This window comes from Bos indicus, chromosome 14, assembly GCF_029378745.1.
Source record: "Bos indicus isolate NIAB-ARS_2022 breed Sahiwal x Tharparkar chromosome 14, NIAB-ARS_B.indTharparkar_mat_pri_1.0, whole genome shotgun sequence".
In the NCBI taxonomy this organism is placed as follows: Eukaryota; Metazoa; Chordata; class Mammalia; order Artiodactyla; family Bovidae; genus Bos; species Bos indicus.
Window position 1 is genome coordinate 39,585,751 of NC_091773.1, and position 9,273 is coordinate 39,595,023.

Genomic DNA, 9,273 nt, shown 5'->3' on the forward strand with positions numbered 1-9,273 from the left:
TCCTCTTCGTTGATACAGAGCCCCTGTTTGAGCTTCCTGAGCCATACAGCAAATTCCCATTGGCTATCTATTTTACATATGGTAATATAACTTTCCATGTTACTCTTTCCACACATTTCACCCTCTCCTCTGCTCTCCCCATGTCCATAAGTCTATTCTCTATGTCTACTTCTCCATTGCTGCCCTGCAAATAAATTATTTGGTACCATCTTTCTAGATTCTGTAGTGGATTGCCATTTCCTTCTCCAGGGGATCTTCCCAACCCAGGAATCGAACCTGGGTCTCCAGCATTGCAGGCAGACGCTTTACCGTCTGAGCCACCAGGGAAGCCCTATACATGCATTAATATATGATATTTTTCTCTTTCTGACTTACTTCACTCTGAAAAACAGGCTCTAGGTTCATCCACTTCATTAGAACTGACTCAAATGCATTCCTTTTTATGGCTGAGTAATATTGCATTGTGTATACATACCACAGTGTCTTTATCTATTCATCTGTCAGTGGACATCTAAGTTGCTTCCACGTTCTAGCTATTGTACATAGTGCTGCAATGAACAATGGGATACATGTGTCTTTTTCAATTTTGGTTTCCTCAGGGTATATGCCTAGGAGTGGGATTGCTGGGTCATATGGTGGTTTTATTCCTAGTTTTTTTCAGGAATCTCCATACCATCTTCCATTGTGGCTGTATCAATTTACATTCCCACCAACAGTTCAAGAGGGTTCCCTTTTCTCCACACCCTCTCCAGCATTTATTGTTTGTAGAATTTTTGATGATTGACATTCTGACTGGTATGAAGTGATATCTCATTGGTGTCTCATATTTAATATTTAAATAAAAAGTATATTTTTAAAGAAATATGCCCTTAATTCAGTTTTGAAGTGAAAGTGTAGTTGCTCAGTTATGTCTGACTCTTTGCAATCCCACGTACTAGCACACCAGGCTCCTCTGTCAATGGGATTCTCCAGGCAAGAACACTGGAGTGGGTAGCCACTCACTTCTCCAGGGGATCTTCCCAGCCCAGTGACTGAACCCAGGTCTCTCACACTGCAGGCAGATTCATTACCATCTGAGCCACCAGGGAAGCCAATTAAGCTTTGGGTTGCTTTAATTTTGAAAACACAGATATTTACATTTTAGTCTTACTTAGACCCTTTGACAAGCAGGTGATTGTTAGGAATCTGTTTAGTCACCTCTTTCTTTTATTTTCCCCCTAAGTATTACCATTATCTACTTCTCTAGTTCTCCTTCTAAGCAGTGAGCTCCTTACTCACTGTGCAGGTCTTTCAAAATACACAGATTTGTTTCCTCAAGAGTCAGCACGTCCCATGTCCTAGAAATTTCAATCTCCAAGGTAGAAAGGTCACTTAGCATCACTGTTCCCCAGTGCCCTTTTGCATCAGATAAAGATAAGCTTATGTCACTCTATGTCTAGTCTTCCTATCCCGATTATTAGCCCCAAATGGAACTTTTGGCAACCAGATGATTCATAAGTTCTGGCAAATTTGCACATCAGGGAATGAGGAGAAAGGGTATGAAGAGAAGGGCTCTCTCATTCTTTCTCTACTCTCTTTCTGAGCATCTTAGAGCATCTAGACTTTTTTGTTCATAGCAGAAACATTCATCTGAAACAAAAGTAAAAGGGATCCCACCTGCAGATTTTGCTACTGTTGGAATATATGGCAAAAAGTGTCTTACAAAGGACCAGTAGAAGCCAAAGAATCATTTATCTATCTACCTGTATTTCAAGCTTTATTGGAATATAACTGACATATAATATTGCATAAGTTGAAGGTGTATAATGTGATGATTTGATACACTTAAATATTGTGAAATGATCCCCAAGTAGAGTTAGTTAATATTATGTCACCTCATGTAATTACCATTTCTCTTTTTGTAGTGAGACCATTTAAGATTCACTCTCTTAGGAAGTTTCTTTTCAGGTATAGACTTAAAATGGTTAGAGTTATACTTTTTCAACTTTATAGTGTGAAAGCAGTAAGAATTCAGTAAAAACCATTTTTCAATTTTGATCTTTCTCAGGTGAGTGTATAAAATTCTCCTGTGATGCTAAATAGCATCACCTAGCCACGGCTCCCATCCAAACACGTGATGATGAAGGTAAACAATTGATATATATACAGCCATTCTGTACTCATCCAACCTTTTATTAAAAAAAAAAAAGTACAGTATTCAGTAAATTACATGAGATATTTAAGGCTTTGTTACAAAATAGGCTTTGTGTTAGATTATTTTGCCCCATGAAGGCTAATGTATTTTGGGCATGTTTAAGGTGGGCTAGGCTAAGCATGCTGTTTGGTAGATGAGGCATATTAAAGGTATTTTTCACCTCATAATATTTTCAACTTATGATGGGTTTATCAAAATGTAGTGCTATCATCATGGAAAATTCTTAAAGAGATGGGATTACCAGACTACATTACTTGTATCCTGAGAAACTTGTATGTGGGTCAAGAAGCAACAGTTAGAACTGGACCTAGAACAACTGATTGGTTCAAGAATGGGAAAGGAGTACAACCAGGCTGCATATTGTCACCCAGATTATTTAATTTCTATGCAGAATGCATCATGCAAAATACTGGACTGGATGAATCACAAGCTGGAATCAAGATTTGCCAGGAGAAATATCAACAACCTCAGATATGCAAATGATACCACTCTAATGGCAGAAAGTGAAGAGGAACTAAAGAGCCTTTTGATGAGCGTGAATGAAGAGGGTGAAAAAACTGGCTTAAAATTCAACATTCAAAATAGTGAGATCATGGCGTCCAGTCCCATCACTTCATGGCAAATAGAAAGGGAAAAAGTGGAAGCAGTGACAGATTTCTTTTTCTTGGGCTCCAAAATCACTGCTGATGGTGACTACAGCTGGGAAATTAAAAGACGCTTGTTCCTTGGAAGGAAAGCTATGACAAACCTAGGAAGCATATTAAAAAGCAGAGACAGCACTTTGTCAACAAAGGTCTGTATTGTCAAAGTGATGGTATTTCCAATAGTCATGTTTGGATGTGAGAGTTAGACCATAAAGAAGATTGAGTGCAGAAGAATTGATGCTTTTGAATTGCGGCACTAGAGAAGATTCTTGAGAGGTCCATGGACTACAAGGAACTCAAAGCAGTCAATCCTAGAGGAAATGAACCCTGAATATTCATTGGGAAGACTGTTGAAGCTGAAGTTCCAATACCTCGGCCACCCATTGCAAAGAGCCAACTCATTCCCTGATACGGGGAAAGACTGAAGGCAAAAGGAGAAGGGGGCAGCAGAGGATGTGATGGTTAGATAGCATCACTGACTCAGTGGTCACAAATTTGAGCAAACTCTAGCAGATAGTGGAGGGCAGAGGAGCCTGGTGTGCTGCAGTCCACAGGGTTGCAAGAGTCAGACACAACTAAGTACCTGAACCACAACAAGAACCCTATCACAAGTCAAGGAATATCTGTAGGTTGTTGTTTGTGTGTAGAAATTCAATTATATTTTGTATCTTACTTCTTTACTAAATTCATTGATTAGTTTTAACAGTTTTGTGTTTGTGTGTGTGTATGGAAGTGTTGCTTCATTGGAAAAGACTCTGATGCTGGGAGGGATTGGGGGCAGTAGGAGAAGGGGACGACAGAGGATGAGATGGCTGGATGGCATCACTGACTTGATGGATGTGAGTCTGAGTGAACTCCGGGAGTTGGTGATGGACAGGGAGGCCTGGCGTGCTGCGATTCATGGGGTCACAAAGAGTCGGACAAGACTGAGCGACTGAACTGAACTGAACTGAACTAATGGAGGTTTTATGATTTTATATAAGATCATGTCATCTGCAAACAGATAGTTTTTCTTCCTTTTGGATACATTCTTTTCTTCCCCCCTGATTCATCTGGCTAGGACTTCTTGTGTCATGTTGAATAGTAATGGGGAAAGTAGTTTCCTGTGTCTTGTTCCTCATCTTAGAGAAAAACTTTCAGCCTTTTATCATTGAGTATGAGGTTAACTGTGAGCTTGGTATATATATGACCTTTACTATATTGAGGTTCATTTCCCCAGTATGTTGAGCGTTTTTTTTTTTTTTTTTTCCATGAAAAGAATTCTCTATTTTGCAGGTGTGTTTTTTTGCATCTATTGAGATGATTATACTTTTTTCTTTGTTTTATTCTATTAATATGGTATATTACATTGATTGATTTGTACGTGTTGAACCATCCTTGCACCACAAGGATGCACTGTATCACATTTTCATTTCACTCATTGTACAATTCATCTCCAGAATTTCTGTTTGATTATTTTTTTATGATTTATTTTTGTTTAACTTCTCATTTTGTCCAGACATTGTTTTCCTAATTTAGTTGAATTGTCTTTCTTTGTTTTCTTATCCTTTATCAATCTTCCTTTAAACTACTATTTTGAATTATTTATCAAGCAGATCACAGATCTCCATGCCTTTGGAGTCAGTTACAGAAAGACTTCTGTGATCCTTTGATGGTGTCATGTTTCCTCAATTTTTCGTGTTTCTTGAATTTTTGTGTAGCTGTCTTTGCCTTTGCAGTTATTGTCACCTTCATAATTTACTAATTGCTTTTAAGAGAGAAGTACCTTTTGTCAGTCCTGCTGCAGATTCTGAGGCTTTCTTAGATGTTCTATGGATAATCCTGTTCCAAGCTTCTAGCTTCCCTTGGTGGGGGGATTTTTTAATTTGTGTGCCTTCTCTCAGTCCTACAGCCCATGAGGCCAGGTGCTGACAACCTTCCTTTTGCTTTTGCCTGTGGTCTCTCCCTGGCCTGCAGGTTAGGCCAGCTTTCTGCAAGTATTTTATTGGTCATCTGCCAAAGCTCAGTCTCTCCACCTTCAGAACCATGCACGGAGTCAACCACGGGGTGGGGTGTGTGTGAGTGAGACACGTGGAATGCTGCAGATGCCTTTGGGCCACTTGGGAGAACTCATGGCAAGGTGTCCCCAGCAACTCATCATTGGGCTTCTTGATGGAGTCTGCAATGTAATTAATAGGATCCATATTCCTTTAATTTCCTCAAGAACATTATCTGCCACTCCCTCAGCCTCTACCTGCTCATGAAGCTTACATGAGCTTCTATTCCAATGTCCCCCATGGCTGGAGAAACTGGGAACTCATCTTCCCCCTGCAGAAGATATCTCAGGCCAAGAAGATCTTTCTTGACTGTGAGATGTGACATCTTGCAGGAGAGTTGTTGTATGTAAGGTCAAAATCTTCCTCTTCCTCTGTCCAATATGAGTATCCTGCAAGCTCACATTTTTTTTTTTTCTCTAATGTTATGTTGGAATTAATCTGTTGGAAACCTAGACTTTCACAACAACTCTCTCATCCATGGCTAAAGGGCTTCCTGGACCATGGGTAAGAGGGGCTGGAGCCAGTTTACAAGCCACTGCAGGGTCCCAAGCTGTGATGAGGTCTGTGTGTCTATTACCTGACATGTGAATGGGCAGGACTCCTCCTGGGCCCCTTGATTTATAATGCTGAATTCTACAGCTCCCACAGAGGCACCTTCGTCCATGGATGGATGCCAAATTATTGTTGTTGAGCAGGATACAATGAGCTGTGTCTTCTTTAGCTATGTTGTTGACATCACTCCTCAGAATCATTTTTATTAAGAATGTTGAGGGAAAGAGAGCTAAGAGGCACAAGTCACAGAGAGGAAATGCAAAGGGAATGAATGAGGGCATGGTCATTGTCTCAGATTGGACTTGTCTCAGGGCCTTGAGGAGCAAAGCTCTAAATGCAAGAAAGAAAGAAACTTTTTTATAGGGTTTTATTTTATGGGACAAAAGCAAGGTGATAAGAGACAAGGTGACAAAATGTGATGCAGCCTAGGAAAATGTCTCTGATATTACCATGCACGATGTAATAAGGTTCCTTGGACTCTCTGAGGTTCCAGAGAAACTGGTGTCAATTATGCATCTTTTTGTGGGGTTTGGATATTGCAATATTGCACCTTCACCACGAATGTCATCCTTAGCTCAGTGGGGCTTGGAAGCAAGGGAAGAACCAAGGGGCCCTCAGTTGGCTTAGAGGGCCACCAACATCAGCCAGGAAGGCCAGAACTTAATGTTCTAACCAAGAACTGTCTGCATTCCCCAAGATTCCCAGAAATAACTTGAAGATTTTGTGTGAAGGTAAGAGGTGACTGTATTCCATGAGCAAGTTAGGGAGATAATCCATGAAAAGTAGATTGCACTAATAAGTTATCAATACACTGGTGCTCTGGTATGCTATTTTCACAATGGTTCAAAAGATGAATGATCCTTAAAATGAATACAATGCAAATGTAAGATTCGAAGCTAATTCTTCAAAAAGATTTTAATTACTTTTTATTCATCACATAAGTCTAATATTAGATTTACTTCCAAATATATTTTAAGAATATATCTAAGTGTGGTGAACCTGGTCCAGTGATAAAAATTAGTCTATGCTTTTCTTATTATATGGAGAAGGAAATGGCAACCCACTCCCATAGTCTTGTCTGGAAAATTCAAAAGAAGGAGGAGCCCGGTGGGCTACAGTTCATGGGGTCAAAAAGAGTCGGATGTGATTGAGCAACTATGCTTTCACTTTCACTTTTGTTATGACAAATTAAGCTTAGTATTCATTTAAAAAAGTATTTTTATCTCTATAACTATGAAATCTGCTTATTGTCTCAAGACATTTGATATGCTATACTTTCAAGTTTTCAAGAGAATTGGGGAAATTTATAATTATAATATTCTTAGAGAAAATTTATGTGAATATATATGGATGTGTATATATATGTACATATATATATAACTTTTTACATGACTAAGACTTCTGTTAATATGCTAATTTAATCTTTGTATATATGTGTATATATGTATATATATAATATTTTTACATGGAGAAGACTTCTAACTGTTTATATGCTAAGTGTCTTGCATACTTATATGTATTAGTTTCTATAACTCTGCTTTGTTTTGTATCTTGCTAAAATTAAAACATCTTTTCTTCTTTCACACATTTTATACATATAAATATATATATACACATACATATATATATAGTCTCCTTCTTTCTGCATTATGTAATTCAAGTTACCCACACATTATCTTTTCTAGGAACTCCTAACAATAAGAATTTAACCTATCCATGTAAGTTAACCATCTTCTGCTTCCAACAGTCACCAGTTCTAATTTTAAAAGCTTTGTCTTCATCCCAGTCCCCAAGGGTAAAAATCTTATAATCATTTTCACTTTCCCTTTCTGTTTTCCTCACTAGATCTAATCCATCACTAAGCTTTGACACTTTTTCTTGCTTGGTCTATTATATTTCTTGAGCCTCCTTTTCCAACTTAACAGTCAACAGTTTATCCCAAGCATTCATGGTGTACCATCTGCATAATGGTGCTAGAGACCTAGTTGCTTCATTGCCCTCAGGGTTTCTCCAGTAAGCTCAGTTCCCTTACATCCTCTGGAATAACTTTCCTTCAATGCTTTAAAAAAAAAAACAAAAACCACACTTTTTTTTCATAAAGTAATTTTCTTTCCTTCTATTATTTTAAATCTAACTATTTCATCTTTGCTTTCAGAGTCCTACTGTCAGTTGCTTTTCCTACCTTATCACCCTTGCTCTTTAGATTTTCTGCTCCTGTCAGGTTAAACATGCATTCCTTCTCTATGCTTGACCATTTTAACTCCCAGCCATCAGGTCGGATTTCTCCTTTCCCACAGCTTTTCTGTATCTTAAACTCCAAATTCCTTAAGTATTTAATAACAGCAATGATTAAGTACAATATGATATGTTCATGTAATAAGAGACCATGAAGCCCCTGAGAATATTTTTACACATAGTTTTAAATTCATAAGCTGGGTGATAAATATTTTCAAGTGGGAGAAAATGGATTAAAAGTCATTTTAAGAGTGTTTTAACTCAGGTTTCCTGGGACCCCAGACTTTGAGATAGACATTTGCTAACACAAAGTCCTGTGAACACTGTCATTTGGATCAATAACTTTAGGGGACTCAGGGAAGCAGGATTGAACTGAGGAAGTTGTTGAACTATAATATGGTTGAAACAACGGAATCAACCAATTTCATAAGGAGCTCTTCTTTTGAGGATGGTTGTCAGAGAGCCACTCAGCTAAGGGCTAACAGCTCCAACGCTCCCAGCAGCTGGGAAGTGAATGCCTTGGGCTGAAGGGATACCTGGGAGGCATGGCATAGCTTCCGTAGAGATGGAGATAGTACCTTTAAAAAATAACAGAATCATAGGAACAAGAGCCACAAAGAAACACAGGGACATGTTTATTATCTCCAGTTGGTGGTTTAGCCACTAAGTTGTGTCTGACTCTTGTGACCCTATAGACTGCAGCCTGCCAGTCTCCTCTGTTCATAGAATTTCCCAGGCAAGAATACTGGAGAGGGTTGCCATTTCCTTCTCTCAGGGATATTCAGGGATATTCCTGACCCAGGGATCAAACTCAGGGGTCCTACATCGCAGTGGATTCTTTACTGACTGAGCCACTAGGGAAGCCCTTATTTCCAGTTAGTAGGATTACAACTGACTTTTATGTAGTCTTATTTAAATTTTCTAATATTCTGTACTTATGCTTACTCACTCAGTCATGTCCAACTCTTTGCGACCCCATGGATTGTAGCCTGCCAGGCTCCACTGTCCTTGGAATTCTTCAGGCAAGAATACTGGAGTGGGTTGCTATTTCCTACTCCAGGGGATCTTCTGACCCAGGGATCCAACCAGTATCTACTGCATTGGTAGACAGATTCTTTACCAATGCGCCACTTAGGAAGTCAAAAGTAATATATGTTATTTAAAAAAACTCACCTTTAATATTTTTCCTCAACTATAATTTTTATTAAGCAAAACAATTTCTCTGTCTGCCTTAAGCATTTTCTTCTGGTCAAATTTTCACTTTTTGTTTATTACTACAACTTCTAAGATGTTCTCTGTCTCTCTCAGGTAGATAATAACTTCTTAGGAATAGGTGTCATGTCTAAATGAATTTTTTTGTTTCTCTTTTTTATTATGATTATATATATGGTGGTGGTGGTTTAGTCCCTAAGTCATATCTGACTCTTGTGACCACATGGACTGTAGCCCCACCAGGCTCCTGTGTCCATGGGATTCTCCAGGCAAGAATACCAGTGTGGGCTGCCATTTCCCTCTCCAGATTATACACACACACACACACACACACACATATAAAACATACTTAAAGCTGCTAATATGAGGTTATGTGTAGAGTAGATGAGTATGTCCTTAA

At 38.7% G+C, this 9,273-nt stretch overlaps 1 non-coding gene across 1 annotated transcript; it reads right to left on the bottom strand.

Annotated features, from left to right (window-relative positions):
• Nucleotides 1-255: 255 nt before the first annotated feature.
• On the bottom strand, nucleotides 256-327 carry TRNAC-GCA (transfer RNA cysteine (anticodon GCA)). Its single transcript has one exon. It is a non-coding gene; the product is annotated as a tRNA-Cys (tRNA).
• Nucleotides 328-9,273: the final 8,946 nt, after the last annotated feature.